The sequence below is a fragment of the Orbicella franksi genome, chromosome 3 (genome assembly GCF_964199315.1).
Source record: "Orbicella franksi chromosome 3, jaOrbFran1.1, whole genome shotgun sequence".
NCBI classification, from domain to species: domain Eukaryota; kingdom Metazoa; phylum Cnidaria; class Anthozoa; order Scleractinia; family Merulinidae; genus Orbicella; species Orbicella franksi.
In genome coordinates, this window is record NC_138147.1 from 21522501 (window position 1) to 21540960 (window position 18460).

The 18460-nt window shown below is 38.4% G+C and overlaps 1 protein-coding gene, 1 long non-coding RNA gene and 2 pseudogenes across 4 annotated transcripts in view; 1 reads left to right on the plus strand and 3 right to left on the minus strand.

The window, feature by feature from the left end:
- LOC145482692 (uncharacterized) overlaps nt 1-2233 on the minus strand; it is a 4486-nt pseudogene extending 2253 nt beyond the window's left edge.
- The window catches only part of LOC145482701 (uncharacterized), a 13298-nt gene extending 7652 nt beyond the window's left edge, over nt 1-5646 (minus strand). The window contains exon 1 of the mRNA XM_081461343.1: nt 4311-5646. The gene's annotated coding sequence lies outside the window, so the exon portion shown is untranslated. The remainder of the gene's footprint in view (nt 1-4310) is intronic.
- LOC145482665 (uncharacterized) overlaps nt 1-18460 on the minus strand; it is a 220389-nt pseudogene that overhangs the window by 2402 nt on the left and 199527 nt on the right. The window lies entirely within an intron of this gene.
- Nucleotides 9240-17643, plus strand: LOC145482767 (uncharacterized). Of its 2 annotated transcripts, none has more exons than XR_014048815.1 (3): nt 9240-9678; nt 9829-17318; nt 17354-17643. It is a non-coding gene; the product is annotated as an uncharacterized LOC145482767 (long non-coding RNA). The 2 variants fall into 2 exon arrangements; XR_014048816.1 differs by lacking the exon at nt 17354-17643 and having other exon boundaries at nt 9829-9889; nt 10787-15150.

The window sequence follows — 18460 nt, forward strand, 5'->3', positions numbered from 1 at the left end:
GTTGTGATAAGTGATTGGGCTCTACCAAAGTGACCTCAGCAAAATTTTCATGGGATTCTATGATATAAATATTTACATGTTGAGACTCTGCAAATGCTTGAACAATTAGTGCATCACACCATGTACCTTGCATTGACATATTACTTAAATAATCATTCCATGAATGCTCTGTATTGCTTTCAATAAAACTTTCAGGGTTATCCCTGAGGTATTGAACACCAACTTCTCTTATGTGCAGGTGATGACTTGAATCACCATACAACTGATGTGACACAGCTCTAAAAAAAAACAGTCACTTGCACCACCAACATCAAGAGGTCTCAATCCCAGCTGACGTAATCGATAGTTTAACAATAAGGTGGAACTTACTGACAATGCAGTTTGATCACAGACACTTTGCTCAGGGCGTGGATTTAACTCGATATCACCGGACATCAAAAGCTTCATTTTCAATACACAATATCTTTTGGTACAGCTACATGATTTCAGTGTTTTGTGCTCTACTAAACAATGCATACTTGCTTGTTTACTATTTTGTAACAACTTGTTTGCTGCCCATCTTTTAGGATTTGCAAAGTTGGTAAAAAAACAGTCGCATCTGTGTACGTATGTTACATACCATAACTTATAGTCAGTCGCTAACTTGTTCAAACTTGAAGATTTAGGAGTAGATTTCCTGAAAATGCGCTTCAGCTTGCGTCTACCTTTTCTCTTTTTCATGGAGCTCATAATATTTTTTATCGGTAATCTTGACGGCTCTCGGTCTCTATGACGTTTTTGCTGTACTTTGCAATGTCTATCAAATACTCTCTCACACGGCGAGCACACCTCCTCATCAGTGCTAACCATCGCATGGAAAGATTCAGTAAAAACAACCCTTGGGTGATATTTAACAAGACTTTGTCGGAAGGAAATCGCCACAGCTTTCGTATATGTTAGGCTAATGAAAGGTATTTTCACATTAAATCCTTCGGCGGCGAAAGATTTTCTGCCGTTTACATTTCCCTGACAGGGCTTATTTAATCCCTCAGCGGGCTTTGTTATCCCCAAAAGGGGCTCAATATTTCCCATAACGGGCTTTCCTTTCCCCAAATGGGGCTCATAAAGCTTAATCTGTATCCTCTTCACATACGGTCACAAAATTGCAGCATGGAGATTCTCTCAGCGCCAAGTACCTTGATCTTCAACTTTGAAGCACCTTTCGAAACCTTTCATTCAGCCGGATTGACACATATTTCGAAAGCTGTGACATACTGAGAAAATACGTCTTAAGAGTGCCTGCCTGTCAAAATCAGACAAATTCTTAATTTCACGGCAAGGGTCGAAAATTCGATTTTGCTCATATTCTTATGGTAGATACGCTAGGGCATGACAAAAACTACTGGATAGTTTTTTTGGCAAAATATCCTTTTATTTCAAAGAAATATACAAATTACCAAATTCCGTTAAAATCGTCATTTGACGCACCATTTTATTAAGCAAGTTTGACAGCTTCGCATGCAAAACCACATCATTCTTCTGTCTAAAACACTCAAATATTTTTTTGCAATGTTTAAATGTGTACTGGGTTGGTTTTAGGGAATGTTGCGTTGTCTTTTTGGGTGCAAAATAATTAAATTTCGAAGACATGTATGTCATTCACTTAAAAGTACTTCGTGAATATAATTAATTTTCACCATGTGCGAAACCTTCAAATGGATCAAGCTTCTGGTGGTTGAATCGCAGAAGGATGGTCCACAGATTCCTATAAAAATTTCTTTGGGCAAATGATTGTGAGCGACGTGAGAGCTTTTCAAAGTACGTCAAAAATGCAAATATTTGACCATCCGTCGTCAAATTTCAATTTCCGGGTTAGACGTATATTTTAGCATGTGCGACACGACTTGACCTATAATAAGTTGAAATAGACACAGAGCTGATAATCTGGAAAAGTTCTAACCTTATTTGTTGTAAAAGGCAGGTCCAAAGCCAATTTGACTTTTTTCTAGTCGATCTCTCACCATTCGTCGCACATAAAGCAGAAGTTTGCTTTTGTTTATACAAGGTTAACGTCCGATGTACATCGCCTACTGTCAAGCTATTATTGGTCGAACACTATGAATCTGTGACCATCTTTCTGCGCTTATGAACATCACCGCATCTAAGTCTAAAACGGCTGAGTCATTTGTAGATAGTTGCTTGCTTTACGCTTCGCCAAAATATTGCGTTTGATCGATTGCTGACCATTGCTGATAAGCGTATAGAGTACTCTCAGGATAAGTGAAACAATTTAATCATTGTTCATCTGTTTGTTCATATATATAATAATATGTGTATATTTATATGATCGTGTTCTATAGTGTACGTGGCGTCGGTCCAATCGCGTTTGTTGTACGTTCTGACATTTCAGACAATGGCTGATAAAGCTAGTGCTTGTACTCACTAGAATTTTAAGAAAATCGCCATAAACAAATTATAGATCAATGAAGCAAGAACTAGCTGAAATAAAAATAGGAAATCACAACGTGTCTAATTCGTGAGAAAAACAGACTAAATTTAATTAGTAATTACGTGAGTAAATAGCCCTGGCCATGCTATTTTATTTGGCGTATTTTGTTTGCGTAGTGGCGAGGCATTGGTATGTAACAGACAATAGTGGACTGTTGTCAATACAGTCCAAAATTATCGTCAGTAAAATATTGTAAATAAAACACCTATTGACCGGTTACCTCCGCGGCCACCATTTGGTCATTCCGATAAGGGTTTCATTATTGTCTTTACCCCTATTAAGCGGCCACCCAAAATTTAAGAACTTTGTTTTGGAAAGGGCGATGGCAGATAAGAGTCTGAAATTGAAGGTGCATGACGAGTGATAATTCAAACGCACGTCTATCATGATTGTCTTGAATTGACTCCATGCTCACCAAGAAATTTATAGCCCGACAGTGAAAAATTAAATATTCAAGGTACACCAACCTCTATTTAAGCGGCTAGCCCCATTAAGCGGTCACCACCCATTTCCCAGAGGGTAGCCCACTTTATTACATGTAAACCAAAAATAATTGCATAGTGCGAAAAGACCTAGGTATGAGTTTAGCGTTACAGTATTACGCAGGGCATGTAGGTAGCGGTGGTCGAGTAAAAGATAACAACAGGGGCAATGGTAAACTATTCATTCTTTTCATTTCTTAAGTCAATCTCTTCCTACTCAACACGATTGTGTGCTCCCAGTGATTCCAAGCCTTACGGAGCCTTACGTATTAGGATAGAAATTGTCCTAGCCCTACCCCCTAAAATGGGATGACAGCATTGCGTGACGAACAAGGAACCGTTGCAAGCAAGGATTCAAGCCATCAAACCATGATGATCAAACGTAATATTTTAGTGTAGTGCAAAGCAAGCAACTATCTACAAATGACTTAGCCGTTTTTGACTTAGATGCAGTGGTGATCATATGTGTCGAAAGAGGGTCACAGATTCATGGTATTCGACCGTTAAATAAGTTGACAGTTGGCGATGTACATCGGACGTTATGTAAACAAAAGCAAACTTCTGCTTTATGTGCGACGAATGGTGAGAGAAACACGTCAAATCGGCTTTGGACCTGCCTTTTACAGCAAATGAGGTTAGAAAATTTCGAAAGTATCAGCTCTGTGTCTATTTCAACTTAGCATAGGTCAAGTCGTGTGGCGCATGCTAAAATATACGTCTAACCCGGAAATTGAAATTTGACGACGGATGGTCAAATATTTGCATTTTTGACGTACTTTGAAAAGCTCTCGCGTCGCTCACAATCATTTGCCCAAAGAAATTTTTACAGGAATCTGTAGACCATCCTTCTGCGATTCAACCACCAGAAGCTTGATCCATTTGAAGGTTTCGCACATGGTGAAAATTAATTATATTCACGAAGTATTTTTAAGTGAATGAAATACATGTTTTCGAAATTTAATTATTTTGCACCCAAAAAAAGACAACGCAACATTCCCTAAAATCAACCCAGTACACATTTAAACATTGCACAAAAATATTTGAATGTTTTAAAGACGGAAGAATGATGTGGTTTTGCATGCGAGGTTCTCAAACTTGTGTAATAAAATGGTGCGTTAAATGACGATTTTAACGGAATTTGGTAATTTGTATATTTCTTTGAAATAAAAGGATATTTTGCCAAAAAAAACTATCCACTAGTTTTTGTCATGCCCTAGCCTATCTACCATGAAAATATGAGCGAAATCGAATTTTCGACCCTTGCCGAGATATTTTCCATTTTTATGGACAGGGACTCTTAAGAAATTCATCACAAAGTAAGAAACTAAAAGGTAACTTACCGATAGGACAACTCGTATCACACACGTATCACTACTCTCTCTTTAACCTGTCGGACCAGCTCCACTTTTGGCAACGAAAGCAAATCGTCGTAATCAGTTTTCTTGCAGTTGTCGGGAGTAGTCGTGGAAAGCACATGGTGATGACGCAATTGTCGTCTTTACTAATACACATTCGATTGGTTCCGACTGTCATTGGTTGTTAATTTCGGGTCACGAAGAGATTACGAGTGATTATCGATGATATTACCCTCCTGGTACCCAGTAGAGAATGATTCGGCACGGCGGAAAAACCGCTGCTCATGCGCAGTAGATTTCGGTTCGTCTTCCCGCCTTTCCATTTTCAAAATGGCGGACGACGAATCAAAAACGAACACGTCATTGTCATGGCTTTTGGCAACATCTTGCCCGCTCAAGGCAGTTACAATCAAGTCGGCTACTTTGGGCAATGATCCGTGCTGCTGTTTTGACTGTGATCGAGAGGATCGGAACGGTGTTGTCAGTTTTCTCAGGCGATGAAGACAGCTCTTCCGAAAGGAAACTTTCAGCTTTTCCAAATTCACCCGAGGTACCGTTTTTCCTTTTCTTAAGGTCGTGTCAAGTTCTTTAAGGTTTTGAACCGCAATTTCTTGTAGCTTGTTTAATTTTACGGAACATATAGAATATGACTTTTTTTTCGTGCTGATGAAAATTTTTAAATGCTATTTGTTCATGAACTTTTGTATCGTTGCCTGAAGAAAGAAAAGGAGGACGAATTCGTAAGTAGTACACACTAGTGCCTAATGTTGTTGTGTTTTTCGCTTGTGTGCTACTCATTCGTGCTTTGTTTTGCCGCTTCAGTGGATACCATGTACTGCCATGAGCTGAGAACTTGTAGTAAGCTTATAGAGGTTTAGTATTGCATTGTAGAAAGTTGTATTGTATATGTAATACAGCTTGAAGAATAAAATAAATTGCTCTTTGTTTATGTTAGCCTGTGTTTGATATTATGGCTTATGCTACTTCGCACTTACTACGATTCTTGTTCCTTGGCTACGCAGCTTTCCCCGCAGCTGCGGGCTTCGTTATTGCAAACATATCTCCATTGTGTTAACGAAAAAAGCAATCCGCCAAAAGGGGTTCTTGTTCCACTTTATACTGGGGGAACATTCGTTCATGTGACGGCTTGTAGTTACATCGAAATTCAGTCAGTGTAAAACGCAGACTGTGCACTGGAGACTGCAGAGTGAGGGGGAAATACATACTGCAGACATTATTATAACTGAATCGTGTTTTATCGAGAGCTAACCTTAAACAGGCTAACTGGAGAAAATATTCAGGCTAACCCTGGGGCGGATACAGAGCAGGGGTTTCGAGATACGAGCTGCCAAAAGGCGGTCCCCTGTAGGGGGACCAGTGGCTTTCATGCTGGAAATTTTTGAAATTGTGGTCCTTGAATTGGAAATAGGATTTCTTTTATTCTGAGGCCAAGTTAGCATGTTACGCTTTATTTTATTTTTTTTTTTAATCTAGGGGGTTCAACCGAACCAGCCAAAGCCCCCTAGATCCTTCCCAGCTAACCCGAGTGATATTCAGTCTAACCCTAGAACTATTTACGCTTAACTCTCACTTCTTTTAGCTTGAATAAGGTTGGTCTGTTTACTGTTAACACACAGTAACACTTAAAAAGTCTTCAGTCTGCATTTTAACACCTGACCTGCAGTCCAAAGTCTGCATCTTACACTGACCACGTTGGAAAGCATGCCTTTTTGCAAAAAGCACCATTGTGAGAAAACACATGAAAACTGCACCATCCCTCCTCCCCCAATAGTAAGTTTAAGTCTTGTTCCAAGCAAATACCGTATGCCATCTCTCCTAGATACTTTTAAGGAGAAGGTTCAGTAGCCTACACTGCAACAAAATTCTACTGTTTCATATAATTGTGTTCCAGATAAATTCTATACCCTTGCAGACCCTGCCACCAAATTTTGTTTACTCTCTCCCCCAACTTCCAACCATCTTAAGGGGTCACCACCTTATTGTGGAGGGATGGTTTTTGTATCTAAGACCCTATGAGCTATGTCAGCTGGAGTCTTGTACTTCTGGTAGGTTGAAGGATAGGGACCAGACAAATTGTGATCACCTGGCTTTCTAGGTTGGGTGTTGGGCTGAGGGCTGAGGGCTGATAACCCACTACTGTAGAAAATAAGGCTATAGCAGATACAGAAAATATTCAAATCTCTATCAACATCAGTGAAGCAACAAGGGCTAATATCATAACACATGCATTTGGAGCAAACCCCTTCCTCTGAACACCCCACTGAAAATGCCAGTTCACCTTCATACTTTCCTTTTCAAAATTTTAAGTTTCGAGTTCTTCCTCCCCCCACAACTCCTCAGAATTTCCATTGACCTCCCTTGAGGTGGATATGGTTATCTTCTGGCACCACAATTCACTTTTTGGTAAATTAATCAGATCAGGCAAATGATGTCTCAGCAAAATGTTAATCTGATTAAAATGCAACTTAGAGATTTGCAACTCCAAAATAACTACATGTAAAAACTACCGTTAAGTTAACCTCTCCCATTCCCAAACAAAGAGACCAAACAAGCGCGACTAGAATTGTTTCATTAAAAACACCGCCCAAATATAGAAAATTAAACTGAAATAAAAATAAAATCCAACACAAACACACAAGCAATGAGCATCATTAAAAAACTGGATCATTGGATAATGCAATTTGAGAGTTTTCATTGTTTTAGCCATCAGGGGTTATGAGCCATTATACCATGCTCTACAAATATGGAAAGCGTATGCATGGTTTTTTGAGCATTTTTATTGTTATTTAAGTCTAGTTTTCCACTCGTGCCTGTTGGATATGAGAAGATTAAAACCAACTCAGCGCTACGTGCCTTGTTGGCTATCTATTATCTCATATCCAACACGCTCTCGTGGAATAATTGATAATTATTCACTCCCTAACGAGTGAATGATGCGTGATCCAAACAATAACAAAACGGCTGGCGAAAACTCATGTTCCGCCAGTGTTTCTGAAACGGAAATCCTGAGAATACAAGAAGATACTGTACCAGAAAACACAAAAAAGTCTTCAAAGTTTTGAATTTTCAATTTTCATTTCAAGTGAAAATGAAAACTTTGATTGAGCAATGAAATTATTTTGCAAACAGACTTTTCATTTAGATTGCTGATTTGAACTGTGTTAAAAGACCATTTAGCTAGATTGTGATCAACGAGCATTTTATCGCAGGTTAACTAAACTTGCCATGTTAGAAGATTCTGTCAAGAATTGTGCACATCTTCATACCGCTTGCATGTTTTCAACGCATGAATTGAGAGGTCAATTAAATTATCTTTTAATGGTTTCCTTTTCATCTGTTGTTGAGATCACTTTGTACATACACTAAAAACTTGTCAATCTCAGTGAATAACAGCCACTATTCACCTCGATTGCAAAGAATAATTGTTAAATATCGCATAAACTACCACACCAAAATATTATGATCTACAAATTTTTAAGAAGTCAAATCCCAACCAAGTTGTTTACCAAACTATAACTTTTCTGTCTTCAAACATTTTTCTTTATTAATTACTGGGGAATCCTGAAATACATGTTCCATGCATTTGGTTCCTTAATTATCCCTTTTATTATTCCTTAATCTTTTTATGAAAGGGGACATATCATTTAGTATCCTCTCCAAGGAAGATGGCATTCATTTCATCCATGAAAAAAACTTCAAGTTGATGTACATGGCCATGTCACACTGTCTCCAGCCAGAGAGTCAAGTAATTGAAAGAGAGGAGAGTGTGAAAATCTGAGGTCTAACTGTGCAAAAAAAGAGGAAAAATGTAAAATTAAATTAAGCTATACTTTGGCTTCATCCTTTGAATACTTATTACATTGCAAGAAGAAATGTCATTAACTTAGTATCTGCACTGTTCATACATTATAAAATACTGCGTAGAGCATTAAAGACTATGCAACTCGTTTCAACCTATATTGTGAATACCTCAGTCATTTTGCTAGCTTTGTAACTGGGAAGTTTAAATCATGTAGTACAACATAATCATGAAGTACAACAAAAGGAGTGTTACTTCTTGAGGTTTCACTCAATAAAAAATAAATAAATAAAAACATTTCATTAACCTCATCATCATCAGACTAATTAAACCCAAGAAAAGTCTGCCTTCAGGTCAAAAAATAATTTTACAAGATAACTTTTAAAAACTCTTTCAAAACCACGCAATTAGTCCATTCAATAACAACGAAACAAAAAAACTTAGTGTACATCTGTCATATCAGATTCTTGCACACTTTATTTACATGTGTCGGTGGGCTTTGAAGAACGAGGTATATAATAATAGTTGCTATTCTTATTCAATGAGATGCTAATAAGTGGCCGGGTATTCTGAAGTTTAGCCAAACATTGCATGTAAGATTTATATCCTTAAATCTACAAAATTAAGCTCATTTACAGTACAGTGTCAACGGTTTTCGTCACTTATTTATATCAACATGGCAGACAAAAAACCTGACGGGTCTCTTCCCAGAGGCAAGTCAAGATATGACGGGTAATTCAAATGATAGCGAACAAAATCTTCAACTTTTAAAATGCAGACTCATCGAGCCAAAAAGTTTCCGAAGCCACACACGAACTAGGAAATGTTGCCACCAGCAAAAATCAACCATTTACGGAAGGAAAGGAAGGAAAACTTGGCTTACCTTTCAATATAGCTTTCCATTATGCTGTGTTCATTGTGTTAAGTCATCTGTACACCAATATCTGCAGCAGAAGAGTATTGTAAATAAACTAAGCACGTGCTTCCGCTTGGCACAAAATGAACACGACACCAACGCACAAAAGAAATCACAACACAAAGAATAACACTCAAAGAAAGCGACAAAACAAAGCTAACATTTGCAACATACTTACTTTTGCTTAATCCGCATACTCTGTGACAAGTAGAGGTTCTAACTGGGTAAAAATCCACAATATTTCTTGCTGTTCGATGCTCCCGCTTGCAAAATGTTCAGACATTTTCGAAACTTGTTTGCAGCCGCAAATTGTCAGCGGCGAGCGCTTGAGCATGCTCCAAGACAACGGATTTTTCAGCCAATCAGCGGTTTTTCCGCCGTGCCCTACGTGACACATTACATGAATCATTCCGCACGGCGGAAAAACGGCTGATTGGCTGAAAAATCCGTTGTCTTGGAGCATGCTCAAGCGCTCGCCGCTGACAATTTGCGGCTGCAAACAAGTTTCGAAAATGTCTGAACATTTTGCAAGCGGGAGCATCGAACAGCAAGAAATATTGTGGATTTTTACCCAGTTAGAACCTCTACTTGTCACAGAGTATGCGGATTAAGCAAAAGTAAGTATGTTGCAAATGTTAGCTTTGTTTTGTCGCTTTCTTTGAGTGTTATTCTTTGTGTTGTGATTTCTTTTGTGCGTTGGTGTCGTGTTCATTTTGTGCCAAGCGGAAGCACGTGCTTAGTTTATTTACAATACTCTTCTGCTGCAGATATTGGTGTACAGATGACTTAACACAATGAACACAGCATAATGGAAAGCTATATTGAAAGGTAAGCCAAGTTTTCCTTCCTTTCCTTCCGTAAATGGTTGATTTTTGCTGGTGGCAACATTTCCTAGTTCGTGTGTGGCTTCGGAAACTTTTTGGCTCGATGAGTCTGCATTTTAAAAGTTGAAGATTTTGTTCGCTATCATTTGAATTACCCGTCATATCTTGACTTGCCTCTGGGAAGAGACCCGTCAGGTTTTTTGTCTGCCATGTTGATATAAATAAGTGACGAAAACCGTTGACACTGTACTGTAAATGAGCTTAATTTTGTAGATTTAAGGATATAAATCTTACATGCAATGTTTGGCTAAACTTCAGAATACCCGGCCACTTATTAGCATCTCATTGAATAAGAATAGCAACTATTATTATATACCTCGTTCTTCAAAGCCCACCGACACATGTAAATAAAGTGTGCAAGAATCTGATATGACAGATGTACACTAAGTTTTTTTGTTTCGTTGTTATTGAATGGACTAATTGCGTGGTTTTGAAAGAGTTTTTAAAAGTTATCTTGTAAAATTATTTTTTGACCTGAAGGCAGACTTTTCTTGGGTTTAATTAGTCTGATGATGATGAGGTTAATGAAATGTTTTTATTTATTTATTTTTTATTGAGTGAAACCTCAAGAAGTAACACTCCTTTTGTTGTACTTCATGATTATGTTGTACTACATGATTTAAACTTCCCAGTTACAAAGCTAGCAAAATGACTGAGGTATTCACAATATAGGTTGAAACGAGTTGCATAGTCTTTAATGCTCTACGCAGTATTTTATAATGTATGAACAGTGCAGATACTAAGTTAATGACATTTCTTCTTGCAATGTAATAAGTATTCAAAGGATGAAGCCAAAGTATAGCTTAATTTAATTTTACATTTTTCCTCTTTTTTTGCACAGTTAGACCTCAGATTTTCACACTCTCCTCTCTTTCAATTACTTGACTCTCTGGCTGGAGACAGTGTGACATGGCCATGTACATCAACTTGAAGTTTTTTTCATGGATGAAATGAATGCCATCTTCCTTGGAGAGGATACTAAATGATATGTCCCCTTTCATAAAAAGATTAAGGAATAATAAAAGGGATAATTAAGGAACCAAATGCATGGAACATGTATTTCAGGATTCCCCAGTAATTAATAAAGAAAAATGTTTGAAGACAGAAAAATTATAGTTTGGTAAACAACTTGGTTGGGATTTGACTTCTTAAAAATTTGTAGATCATAATATTTTGGTGTGGTAGTTTATGCGATATTTAACAATTATTCTTTGCAATCGAGGTGAATAGTGGCTGTTATTCACTGAGATTGACAAGTTTTTAGTGTATGTACAAAGTGATCTCAACAACAGATGAAAAGGAAACCATTAAAAGATAATTTAATTGACCTCTCAATTCATGCGTTGAAAACATGCAAGCGGTATGAAGATGTGCACAATTCTTGACAGAATCTTCTAACATGGCAAGTTCAGTTAACCTGCGATAAAATGCTCGTTGATCACAATCTAGCTAAATGGTCTTTTAACACAGTTCAAATCAGCAATCTAAATGAAAAGTCTGTTTGCAAAATAATTTCATTGCTCAATCAAAGTTTTCATTTTCACTTGAAATGAAAATTGAAAATTCAAAACTTTGAAGACTTTTTTGTGTTTTCTGGTACAGTATCTTCTTGTATTCTCAGGATTTCCGTTTCAGAAACACTGGCGGAACATGAGTTTTCGCCAGCCGTTTTATTGTTTGGATCACGCATCATTCACTCGTTAGGGAGTGAATAATTATCAATTATTCCACAAGAGTGTGTTGGATATGAGATAATAGATAGCCAACAAGGCACGTAGCGCTGAGTTGGCTTTAATCTTCTCATATCCAACAGGCACGGGTGGAAAACTAGACTTAAATAACAATAAAAATGCTCAAAAAACCATGCATACGCTTTCCATATTTGTAGAGCATGGTATAATGGCTCATAACCCCTGATGGCTAAAACAATGAAAACTCTCAAATTGCATTATCCAATGATCCAGTTTTTTAATGATGCTCATTGCTTGTGTGTTTGTGTTGGATTTTATTTTATTTCAGTTTAGTTTTCTATATTTGGGCGGTGTTTTTAATGAAACAATTCTAGTCGCGCTTGTTTGGTCTCTTTGTTTGGGAATGGGAGAGGTTAACTTAATGCTAGTTTTTACATGTAGTTATTTTGGAGTTGCAAATCTCTAAGTTGCATTTTAATCAGATTAACATTTTGCTGAGACATCATTTGCCTGATCTGATTAATTTACCAAAAAGTGAATTGCGGTGCCAGAAGATAACCATATCCACCTCAAGGGAGGTCAATGGAAATTCTGAGGAGTTGTGGGGGGCGGGGAAGAAGAATTCGAAACTTAAAATTTTGAAAAGGAAAGTATGAAGGTGAACTGGCATTTTCAGTGGGATGTTCAGAGGAAGGGGTTTGCTCCAAATGCATGTGTTATGATATTAGCCCTTGTTGCTTCACTGATGTTGATAGAGATTTGAATATCTTCTGGATCTGCTATAGTCTTATTTTCTACAGTAGTGGGTTATCAGCCCTCAGCCCAACACCCAACCTAGAAAGCTAGGTGATCACAATTTGTCTGGTCCCTATCCTTCAACCTACCAGAAGTACAAGACTCCAGCTGACATAGCTCACAGGGTCTTAGATACAAAAACCATCCCTCCACAATAAGGTGGTGACCCCTTAAGATGGTTGGAAGTTGGGGGAGAGAGTAAACAAAATTTGGTGGCAGGGTCTGCAAGGGTATAGAATTTATCTGGAACACAATTATATGAAACAGTAGAATTTTGTTGCAGTGTAGGCTACTGAACCTTCTCCTTAAAAGTATCTAGGAGAGATGGCATATGGTATTTGCTTGGAACAAGACTTAAACTTACTATTGGGGGAGGAGGGATGGTGCAGTTTTCATGTGTTTTCTCACAATGGTGCTTTTTGCAAAAAGGCATGCTTTCCAACGTGGTCAGTGTAAGACGCAGACTTTGGACTGCAGGTCAGGTGTTAAAATGCAGACTGAAGACTTTTTAAGTGTTACTGTGTGTTAACAGTAAACAGACCAACCTTATTCAAGCTAAAAGAAGTGAGAGTTAAGCGTAAATAGTTCTAGGGTTAGACTGAATATCACTCGGGTTAGCTGGGAAGGATCTAGGGGGCTTTGGCTGGTTCGGTTGAACCCCCTAGATTAAAAAAAAAAATAAAATAAAGCGTAACATGCTAACTTGGCCTCAGAATAAAAGAAATCCTATTTCCAATTCAAGGACCACAATTTCAAAAATTTCCAGCATGAAAGCCACTGGTCCCCCTACAGGGGACCGCCTTTTGGCAGCTCGTATCTCGAAACCCCTGCTCTGTATCTGCCCCAGGGTTAGCCTGAATATTTTCTCCAGTTAGCCTGTTTAAGGTTAGCTCTCGATAAAACACGATTCAGTTATAATAATGTCTGCAGTATGTATTTCCCCCTCACTCTGCAGTCTCCAGTGCACAGTCTGCGTTTTACACTGACTGAATTTCGATGTAACTACAAGCCTTCACATGAACGAATGTTCCCCCAGTATAAAGTGGAACAAGAACCCCTTTTGGCGGATTGCTTTTTTCGTTAACACAATGGAGATATGTTTGCAATAACGAAGCCCGCAGCTGCGGGGAAAGCTGCGTAGCCAAGGAACAAGAATCGTAGTAAGTGCGAAGTAGCATAAGCCATAATATCAAACACAGGCTAACATAAACAAAGAGCAATTTATTTTATCCTTCAAGCTGTATTACATATACAATACAACTTTCTACAATGCCATACTAAACCTCTATAAGCTTACTACAAGTTCTCAGCTCATGGCAGTACATGGCACCACTGAAGCGGCAAAACAAAGCACGAATGAGTAGCACACAAGCGAAAAACACAACAACATTAGGCATTAGTGTGTACTACTTACGAATTCGTCCTCCTTTTCTTTCTTCAGGCAACGACACAAAAGTTCATGAACAAATAGCATTTAAAAATTTTCATCAGCACGAAAAAAAAGTCATATTCTATATGTTCCGTAAAATTAAACAAGCTACAAGAAATTGCGGTTCAAAACCTTAAAGAACTTGACACGACCTTAAGAAAAGGAAAAACGGTACCTCGGGTGAATTTGGAAAAGCTGAAAGTTTCCTTTCGGAAGAGCTGTCTTCATCGCCTGAGAAAACTGACAACACCGTTCCGATCCTCTCGATCACAGTCAAAACAGCAGCACGGATCATTGCCCAAAGTAGCCGACTTGATTGTAACTGCCTTGAGCGGGCAAGATGTTGCCAAAAGCCATGACAATGACGTGTTCGTTTTTGATTCGTCGTCCGCCATTTTGAAAATGGAAAGGCGGGAAGACGAACCGAAATCTACTGCGCATGAGCAGCGGTTTTTCCGCCGTGCCGTCACGTAGGAGAAACCTCGGTGAAACTTTATTCGTATGACATAATAATTTGCCATATATGAAGCACTTACCAGAGGATTTTAGCGTTTTCTCATGGTGTCTGTGCTTCGCACTAGAGACAAAAATCTTCTTGTTAACCGCGCGGCCATGGGCCAAGCGCGGTTCATGGTTTACCCGTGGTTTATTTTTTAACCGCTCGGCCATGGGCCGAGCGCGGTTCATAATCTACCCTTGGTTTATTATTAACCGCGCGGCCATGGGCCGAGCGCGGTTCTTGGTTTACCCGGGGTTTATTATTAACCGCGCGGCCATGGGCCGAGCGCGGTTCTAGGTTTACCCGTGGTTTATTATTTTTTTTTGTATTTTTTTTGTCGGTGACCAGACGCAGACCTCCGCTCGGCCAAACTTTGAGTCACGCAACGTGTGATGTTTTTCCGCCAGAAGCTGTTAAAACATAAACACACGAACAATTTTACGGATATTGTTTTCTTTTTTGTGGGTAAAATATATTTTCTTTTCGCTTTATCAAAGCGTTGGATTTAAAGGGAATAATAAATACGCTGAAAAAAGGTATTACGTCAGCCATGGAATGCGCTGACGTTGCAGCTTTCACTTTCGCTACGTGACAAATACGATCGTGTTTACTTTGCAAGTTTATTTCGGCAGAAGCGACGTTCATTAATTTATTTGTAATTTTGCGAGTATTTCTTGCGGTTTTAGGCAAATGAAGTAAATCCTTTGACTGTTTCATCGCAGCGAGTTCATAGATCGGAAAGAAAATTAAATGTTTGGAAGCCAAGCAAAGAACGTGTCAGAACGTGCAAAGATTACGTCATTGATAGGGAAATAACCACCGTACTAAAGATAGCCGTAGATAACGCAATTCTTGAATTATGTGACTCGTGTGACTTCTTTGCTAACCCTTAACTCAAGGGAAAAAAACAATTAAATTTAATCGTGACTTTAAAGAAAGAAAGCGGTTTGTAATAGTGTTCGTATCTTCATGCCCATACATATCCCGAAGAAACTTCCAGATTAAGACTATTACGTCATCGGAGATGTCACAACGGCTACGACTGATGGTGCGATAATAGAGTTTGTGTTGATCAAGTGCTGTGATGTCTACAGTAATCAATGAATCATCAAAGATTGCTTTGGAATATGCACTGCGTTGCGACTGTAGTACTAAGAAAACAGTTAAATTTTAAAAGCGCGGTTATAAGATCTAACAGATCGTTTTTTTTTTTTTTTGTCGGTGACCAGACGCAGACCTCCGCTCGGCCAAAGTTTGAGTCACGCAACGTGTGATGTTTTCGCGGCAGAAGCTGTTAAAACATAAATAGACGGACAATTTTACGGATATTGTTTTCTTTGTTGTGAAAAAAATATTTTTTCTTTTCGTTTTATCAAAACGTTGGATTTAAAGGGAATAATAAACACGCTAAAAAAAGGTATTACGTCAGCCATGGAATGCGTTGACGTTGCAGCTTTCACTTTCGCTACGTGACAAATAAGATCGTGTTTATTTTGCAAGTTTATTTCGCCAGAAGCGACGTTCATTAATTTATTTGTAATTTTGCGAGTATTTCTTGTGGTTTTAGGCAAATGAAGTAAATTCTTTGGCGGTTTCATCGCAGCGAGTTCATAGATCGGAAGGAAAATTAAACATTTGCAAGCCAAGCAACGAACTTGTCAGAACGTGCAAGGATTACGTCATTGGTAGGGAAATAACCACCGTACTAAGGATAGCCGTGGATAACGCAATTCTTGAATTATGTAACTTGTGTGACTTCTTTGCTAGCCCTTTACTCAAGGGAAAAAACAATTTAATTTAATCGTGACTTTTAAGAAAGAAAGCTGTTGTTAATAGTGTTCGTATCTTCATGCCCATACGTATCCCGAAGAAATCTCCAGATTAAGACTATTACGTCATCGGAGATTTCACACCGGTTACGACTGATGGTGCAATAATACAGTTTGTGTTGATCAAGTAATCTGGTGTCTACGGTAATCAATGAATCATCAAGGATTGCTTTGGAATGTACACTGCGTTGCGACTGTAGTGCTAAGAAAACAGTTAAACTTTAAAAGCGCGGTTATAAGATCTAACAGATCTTCTTGTTATTTTATTTTTTTTGTCGGCGACCAGACCCAAACTCCCTCTCGGCCAAATTTTGAGTCACGCAACGTGTGATGTTTATTCGCTAAAAGCTGTTAAAACATTAATACACGGACAATTTTACGGATATTGTTTTCTTTGTTGTGGGTAAAATATATCTTCTTTTGGTTTTATCGAAGCGTTGGATTCAAACGGAATAATGAACACGCTAAAAAAGGTATTACGTCAGCCATGGAATGCGCTGAAGTTGCAGCTTTCGCTTTCGATAGGTGACAAATAAGATCGTGTTTACTTTGCAAGTTTATTTCGGCAGAAGCGACGGTCATTAATTTATTTGCAATTTTGCGAGTATTTCTTGTGGTTTTAGGCAAATGAAGGAAATTCTTTGGCTGTTTCATCACAGCGAGGTCATAAATCGCAAGGAAAATTAAGAGAGATTTTCTGTGTGAGTGTGTGTGTGATTTTCTGAGTGTCGGGAATTGGAAGATAGTCACGCAAAATCGATTTTTCGTTTATTTCGCCAAAACATACCTTTGAGTGAACTTATTCAAGGAAAAAAAGTTTAAAGTTCCAACGATTTGTTTTAGGGCCAAAATTTAAGAAAGTTCGAAATTTGCATATAATGGCTGTTTTTGCGACTTAAAATGTTCAGAATTTCACGCGTCTTTACGAAAACAGCTGGGGCGTAAAAACAATCCTATGAAAACAAAACTTGGCACAAATATTATTTCATTCTTATACTTTAAAATCGTGTAATAAGTTTCTTGAAGTTTTGTTTGTAGCTTTTTAACGAAGGGTATTTGTACAGCCGCCATTTGTGTCTCTTGGCAAGGAACAAATAAAGGCCAACTTTGACTAGTATAAATGGCCTCTGGTATATATTATTTGGTCAAAATATCTACATTTTAGGAAACCTTGGTTATTGCTTTTTTCACCCGAAAAGTTATAGCTCTGGGAATTAAAATGTTCTCCGTCAGTAAAATAAAATGTTACGGCATGTAAGCGAGTTCAATTTTATGCAAATCACAAGGTTATTCTTTGGAAGTCAACGGTGTAAAACAGGAAACAACGACTCACCGTTAATTACGTTCCTTCTGCTGCTATAGAAACGATTTTAACTTCCCAGTGTCCTTGTGAGCTGTTCTGTAAAATATTTCCAGTAAAACAGCGAGCATAAACGGCCATAAAATTCGATAGAGTGGCACACACAGTCCTGGCCGTTTTCATCGTCTTGATCAGTCGAGAGTCCTTTAAAAATATGAATCAGGGGCGGGGCAGAAGACTCCTGAAATTTTTGTACTGGATCATCCAACAAAAAGTGACGTCACATCCGGTTTAAACGGTGCCGCGCAGCTCGTTTCACAAAGCGCAGAAATGGCGTTTCGATTGGGGAAGATTTTCTTCTATTTGCAAACCATCAGGTCCGTGTCCTTCCATACTGAGGATAGAAATATCTTGAAGACACATTTCTTCGACTTTTGAAGCAAAACTGTTGGCAAAAGAGAACAGCTTAGTATTGTTTTGAAGGAAAATAACGGAGAGCCTTCTGTCATCGAATGGCGGATTTTACAAATATTCAAAACTGGTGTTGTTCCGACTTTTGGTTCTTATTGTTCGTGATTCGGTGATAACACTAAGTGCAATAGCCTATAATGTTAACAACAACCTGGATGAAGTATTGCTGGCCATAGTTTGCACTGTATACAACGGGAACATATTTAACAGAAGCCGTTTTTTTCTGAAAGTGAACACAGTTGAAGCTCTGTATCCACGAGCGTGTGGTGGAAAAGACATGCTGAAGCGTATACTCAAGGTTAGTATCCTATTTCCGTATCTCTTGTTGAATACGGTTTTTCTCTGTAAGAAATAAGCAATGTTGAGAGTTAGAGGCGAACTTTGGGGATATCAGATTTCCCCGAAGAGATCAACAAAGGGGTGAAGCACTCCCCACCAAATTTTCTGGGAGTACCCCCCCGGGTACTGTGAAGTTGTTCATAAATATACATGTATGCTGGA